Source organism: Trichosurus vulpecula, chromosome 6 (assembly GCF_011100635.1).
Source record: "Trichosurus vulpecula isolate mTriVul1 chromosome 6, mTriVul1.pri, whole genome shotgun sequence".
NCBI lineage: Eukaryota > Metazoa > Chordata > Mammalia > Diprotodontia > Phalangeridae > Trichosurus > Trichosurus vulpecula.
In genome coordinates this window covers 89,200,419-89,207,104 of record NC_050578.1, presented here as the reverse complement: position 1 = coordinate 89,207,104, position 6,686 = coordinate 89,200,419, and positions in this window count along the sequence as shown.

Below are 6,686 nucleotides of genomic sequence, written 5' to 3'. Positions count from 1 at the left end.
GGGTGTGAGGGGGGAATGCTATTTAAATTTTAAAAATGAAAAAAGACCTTGGATATCATCTGGAGCATACCCCTAAGTTTTCAGCTAGGGAAACGGAGGACCATAGAGGGGAATGATTTTCCCAAAGCATCATAATTATGTAATGAAATAATTGGGGCTAATATTCACATTCCATGGATCTCAATCCACTGAAGTTCCACACTAAGGAACTACATATTTTGTTGTTGTTGTCATTTTGTGTTTTTTTTTAATTTATTTATTTTAACTAGGGAGTTGCATGGACAGACCTGTGCTGAGGGATTAAATATTTTGGAAGGCTAGACACAGCAGCATACCCAACCCCCCATTTATCAAAGCAGGAATTTGGAGCCATCTCTACTTCTAGACCTTAAGGGTGATTTTGTCATTTCTAAGTTGTATCAGAAGTCTTTTTCTTTCATAAGCTTCTAAGGTTCCTTCCTTGAATCCTTGGCATATTTTCAGGGGTGAAGTAACATATTTCTGCTTTTTTTTTTTCCTCACCACAGTTTTTTAAATAATACTTCTACTTTAATTTTGTTAATATGGTAAACTGAGGAAATATCTCTATATATTTTGTTTCCAATATTAATATTCATGACATCATATAATATTGTGTACAAAACAATGATATTTTGAGCACTGCATCATGTATTTTTATGATCTAAATATTTATATAGTTCATTGAATATATTGACACTTCAAATATGTAATGATTAATGTTACCATATATACTAAGGCTCTACAGATTACTTAATTCGGCATATGAAGATTAATTTTTTACATAAAATGTCTCACTGACTATTTCTTTGTAGAAAAAATGCTAATGAATAAAATTATTATCTAAAATAGCTAAAATCTAAAATAATCTATCAAGAATAAAGCACTGGAATCTTTTTTTTTTAGATGATTTAATATCACCTTGAATTTGTTACTAGTATATTGCCTTAATATTATCCTGGTTTCAGTAATCCATTGATGATATGAAAACATGTCAATATATGTTGAACAGTTTCATACATGATTAAAATATGTTTATATTAACATCACTTTCCCTTCTAAAATAATGTTGATAAAAGCTTTAATATACTTTCTCCATGGATAAGATACTTCTGTCAAACAGATGGTAGGATTTTCTACAATCTTTTTAATAAGAATTAATGGGGAAGTTTTTAAAATGATTTATTTACTGGTGGCAGATGGTTAGAGAATTTTGTGGAGGTGTATCTCATGTAAATAACAAAAAATGAGCTCAACCTCTTGTGGACAAAAGGTTAGCTCTGCATTAAATTAGGCAATTTCTGTTTAGTTAAATTGGAGAAAGAACCCAAGTTGGAGTTATTTTCAGTTTTTTTACCATAAAACTCTATTATACTCTAGACTAGAATACTTATTTTATAAACCAGACTTCATACTGGCAAATACAGCAGAGATCTAATTTTATCATTAATAAATCTCAGAATAATCAAGTCAGTTTGTTGATTCTACAATTAAATCACCTCTTAAAGGCTTTCTTACAAAGAGAAAATATATGCATTTGAAAAAAAGTTTCCAGTATACCTTTTCACACCATAAGTGTGTTTACTGACAAATGATTTAATACAATAATAAAAGTTAACAATAATTCATGTTTATGAGCCATAAATTCAATCCAAATGAAAGAGAACAATATATCTATTTCTCAAACGATATGGAGTGGCTTTGCCACCTCAGAATCCATCATTGATGGATGCCTACATCATACAATTTATATACATTATTCCTTAAAACACACATTGCCTGAGTAAATTTCTTGTTAACATGACCACTCTATTTCATTTCTCCATATATTTCTGAAATTAAGAATTTTCACTATATTTAAAAAATCCAAATCAAGCAAACATAAAGAAAATATGAGAAGTAAACAATAACAATGCTCATCTATTATTTCTTGCAAGCATTAGCCAACTAGCAATTGTCCAGTTACCATTTAAAACTTAAATATTTTGTAATGCATCTTTTTCCCCCTGAGGTTACCTCAGATGGTAATAAAGTTGAGAATTAGCATCACCCGTGCTAAATTGATGATTATGATATGCAATAAAATTCAACTTTTAGACTAAGTGGGATAAAGAACTATTTGAATTATTAAACAATCTACATATTTGCACACCATGTAAGAAGGGAAAAAATAATTTTGTTACCTTCAAGTATACACAGCAATGGAAATTGAACTACCAATGGGCATGCCGGTACAGGATCTAAGAAGTATTAAGGATTAGAATAATGTTTCCTATTCATATATAGGTGATAAATATTTGCTTTCTTTTTATTATTTAAATTATTAGAGGCCCCTAATTACCAAATTCTCTAGCATTTCTGAGATCTGAATATATATTTTTCATAAATTTCTGGGCCATCCCATTTTTTTACTAGATGTGAAATCAGGAAGACCTGGATAAAAATTCCGCTTCAGACACTTACTACCTGTGTGACCTTGGGCAAGTCATTGAACACCCCCATTTCTCAATTTTTTCATCCATAAATGAGTACTTTTGACTCAATGGATGTGAGATCTCTTCTGGCTCTAAAAGCATGATCCTATTCTCTTATTGGCATAGTAAACTTTTTTTCCCTAACTAGCAATTAGGGCTCATAGTCTGATGTGGAAATTTTAACTGTCCCAGAAAATCCAGGTCATGTTACCACACCACAAGGGAACGGAGTCATTTAGGGTTTGGAGGGTATTCAATATTGATACTGATACGTCAAACACTTCCCTACAGTATCAGTCTCCATTTGACCCTACCATTTATTGAAATTCTAAAATCACAAATGTTAAAATTTCCACAGCTGATTACAGTCTCTTGTGTTTTCACCTCTCCCATTACCCTCATTTTTCTGAACATACTGCTTGCCCCATCATGACTTCTGGTCCCCGAACTAGCTCTTCTTCCAATTCATCAGTTTTATTCTGGTATTACCACTATCCCATCAGCCTGGGTCATAGGTTCTATTATTTCAACAAGGTTCCCATCCCTCCCTCTTTGGATTCATAACCTATTTATACTTCCTCTGTTTCTTCCTTGCTGATTTGTAAGTGGCGCTTAGGATCTAGTGTTAAATTTCCCCAAGGGTAGTTCTGTCTCATAATATGACCAGATATATTCTTCCCTAGGATTGTTTATAGATAGCCACATAATTAATTTTCTTCCCTAGGATCCCAACCTTTCAGAACCATATAAACAAGGCACATCTTCCATGCCCAGAATCCAAAAGGTAGGTTCTCAGAGAAGTTTGCCAACTATTATAATTGGATGATAGTGGGCATTATCACAACATCGGGCAAGGATACCACCAGCTAGTTGAGAGAATCCAGTGAGCATTCCAACTGTTTTACACAAAACTGAGGGAATCAGTGATAAGCCTTGCCTGTTTTAGTAGACAAGAGACCAGAAAATATCAACAACACCCAGACTTCCCTGCTGTTGATTTTGAGGCCTACGTGGCTGATCCATTCCAGCAGCATGACTACAGAAGCTCCCCTTTTCCCGCCAGACACTTATGGGTCTTTCTCATGCCCACTGTCGTTGTCAGTCATTTCTAATGTATCTTTTTTTGTGGTTTGGCATGACTTTCCCCCAAACACTGTTTGTCACTTTATCATCTTTCAAGAGTCCTGCAAAGCTGCCTCTAAGGGGATGCTGAAATTTTCTTCTATATACTTATTTTCCATGAAACTAATTTACTTTTCACACTTTTGTAAATGTTTCTATAACTATTACAAAATTTTTTTAAACTTCCACTTGAATAAATTTTTATTTCTCTGACGATGATGGATCATATTAAAAATGACATTTTAAAATATATTATTCAAGCTTCAAAAACGTATTGAAAAGCTTACCTCTATAAGGTTCAAAGGATTTATGAAGAATAACCACATTATAATCATCTTTTACAATACAGGCTTTCAATGTCTTGCTCTCATGTAGACAATGGACATCTGAATTACTGAACAACTTGCATGCAGTGACAGAATTTTAATGGACTTTCAATAGGCCCTGCAATTGAATTTAAATTCCCCACACTCAGCTCTAGTCAAAACAAACTACAAAGCTCATTCTGAAATGACTTTACCAATAAAGTGAGAGAATTTTGCATAGTTGTACAATATGTTTCTAATAACATAGGGATAGATTTACAAGTGAGGCAGTTACCCCAAATTCTATTTGGAGCTGAAATTCAGCCTGTTCTCACACAGAAGTGAATGCACTATTAATCAAGCTCACAGCCATTGAAACACTGAAAGAAAACACATCTCAGAGATCCCGTGATTCTGGAGGACAAAGACAGAGCTCAAAATTTTCTTTACTTTCAGTATTTTTTAAATTTCCTTCCAGGCACAGTATATCTCAGGATCCTGGGATTATGTAGTCTTCAGAATAAAAAGATAAATATAATGTGATTCTAAAAATAGGATCTATTTCTATTAAGCAATCATCAAGTACATAATACTGCATACAAGTCAAAGTGTGAGTCTATGCAAAATGTTTCATATTTCCAGATTTTATAAGTATCACTACTATGACTGAACTCAACAACATAAACTGAGAATATTCTAACTGATGGACTGTACTAAGTGGTAGAGTATTGCATTAATATTTGATTAGTGAAGTAGAATATTACACTAATTATTATTATTAATTAGTATTACTAGAGTATTACACTAATATTTGATAATGCTTCTAGAGAAATGTTTGAATGATTGGAATTTTAATGAAACCAACTTTCCCTATTTCCTTAATACCAAAATCCTCTATTTGCTTTAAAGACTGTGAAATGGCATCACAGAAGAAAATTAAATAGATGTTGTAAACGGTTTTACCCTTCTTATTATACACTATTCTTTAATTAAAATAATTAACCCAAGGTTTTTAATTTCTCATTTTGGATTTCCTTATAACTAAATTACTTCCCCCCCCCCCCCCAATGATTATAGAATTATAGACCAAGAGCTAGAATGGACCTTTTGTTACAGTTGTTGTTCAGTGGTATCTGAATCTTCATCACCCCATTTGAGGTTTTCTTGCAAAGATGATGGAGTGGTTTATCATTTCCTTTTCCAGATCATTTTACATATGAGGACACTGAGGCAGACATGGTTAAATGACATGCCCAGGGTCATACAGATAGTAAGTGTCTGAGGTCCAATTTGAACAGAGGAAGAGGAATCTTCCTGACTTCAGTCCTAGCACTCTATTGAGCCACCGAGCTGCCCCTAGAATTCACCAAGTTCAAAACCCCCCCATTTTATAAATGAGGAACTTCACTATCTTTTAGTTTCTGTCCCATTTTTTTAACTGTCAGGTACAGTCATTTTTTAGTCATAGGGGTTTTAGAACGAGAAGGGACCAATGACATCTCAAGTCCCATTCGGCAATAAGTTATGATTCTATAATTCTATTATATTGTTAAACCCATTTATTTTAAAGACAAGGTGACAGTCTAGAGAGATGATGCAAATTGTCTGAGGTCATTCATATGAGTATCAAAGGCAGCAGAGCCAATAATCTTCTGACTCATATTCTAGTATTCTTTTCCAACACTGCTGCCTCCTTTTCTGTTGATATACAAACAAAGTCAAGGCAACGACTTGTGTTAATTCAGGATACTTCTTAACTTCCTCCAATTTCCTAGAAAGTCATACAATAGGATTAGTTTGAAATCTTATTGATTTCAGTAGCAATGAAAAGTCTGTCTACATATATCATAATCACACATGTGTTTCAGGAATACTTTCTACCAGTAGCTTTCAAAACATTGTATTTTATTCTGAATAATGTGCATCCATATTTTATAATTTTATATTTAAAGATAATTTATTCAACATTTTCATTAAAAATATAGCTAAAGAATTATTAGACTTAATTATGTTTTCCTCAAACCCCATAGAAGACCACAGTGTCTGGTGGTATACAATCCACATGATTCTGTTGAAATAAAATCTCAACATCTCTTCCTGATTTTCAAGGCCCTTCTTTTTTTAATCTTATTAAATTAATTTTATTGATGCTTTTGCTCATTTTTGAATATACACCACCATGACCCCCAAACACACAGAATGAGTTTTGCCTTCCCTTACAACAAAAAATAAGTCAAAAGTCAAAAACAATCAATATGGTACTTTCTGGCATTTTATGTAACATTCTACTCTCATTGTCCCCCTATCTCTTGGCCAAGTATGGAGGGGGTGGTATATTTCATTTTCTCTTCCACAGTTTCATAAGTAGTCTTTCAATTACTTAAGGTTTGGCTTGCCCTTAATGAACTTTCAATTTGCATTATTATAATTACTGTGTGTATTACTTACAATCTGTATTGTTATACAATTCAAGGGTCCTTCTTAATCTTGTGAAAATCAATCCCCACCATCATTCTCTGCTCAAGCCTTGCCACTCTTTTCACCTTCCCAGAAACAAGCTATGCTTGTTCTTGTGCCATAATTTATATTTTACATGTTTAGCTTTTGTCTTCCATTTTCGTCTTTGCCAATGCTAATTTTACCCCTCTTTCAAGACTCAATTAAATTGCAACCTTCTCCATGTAGCATTCTCCACCTACCCTATTGCTCCTTGATCTCCCTCTTCAATGAAAGCATTTCAAATGACTTTCTGTAGTATTTACTTCTA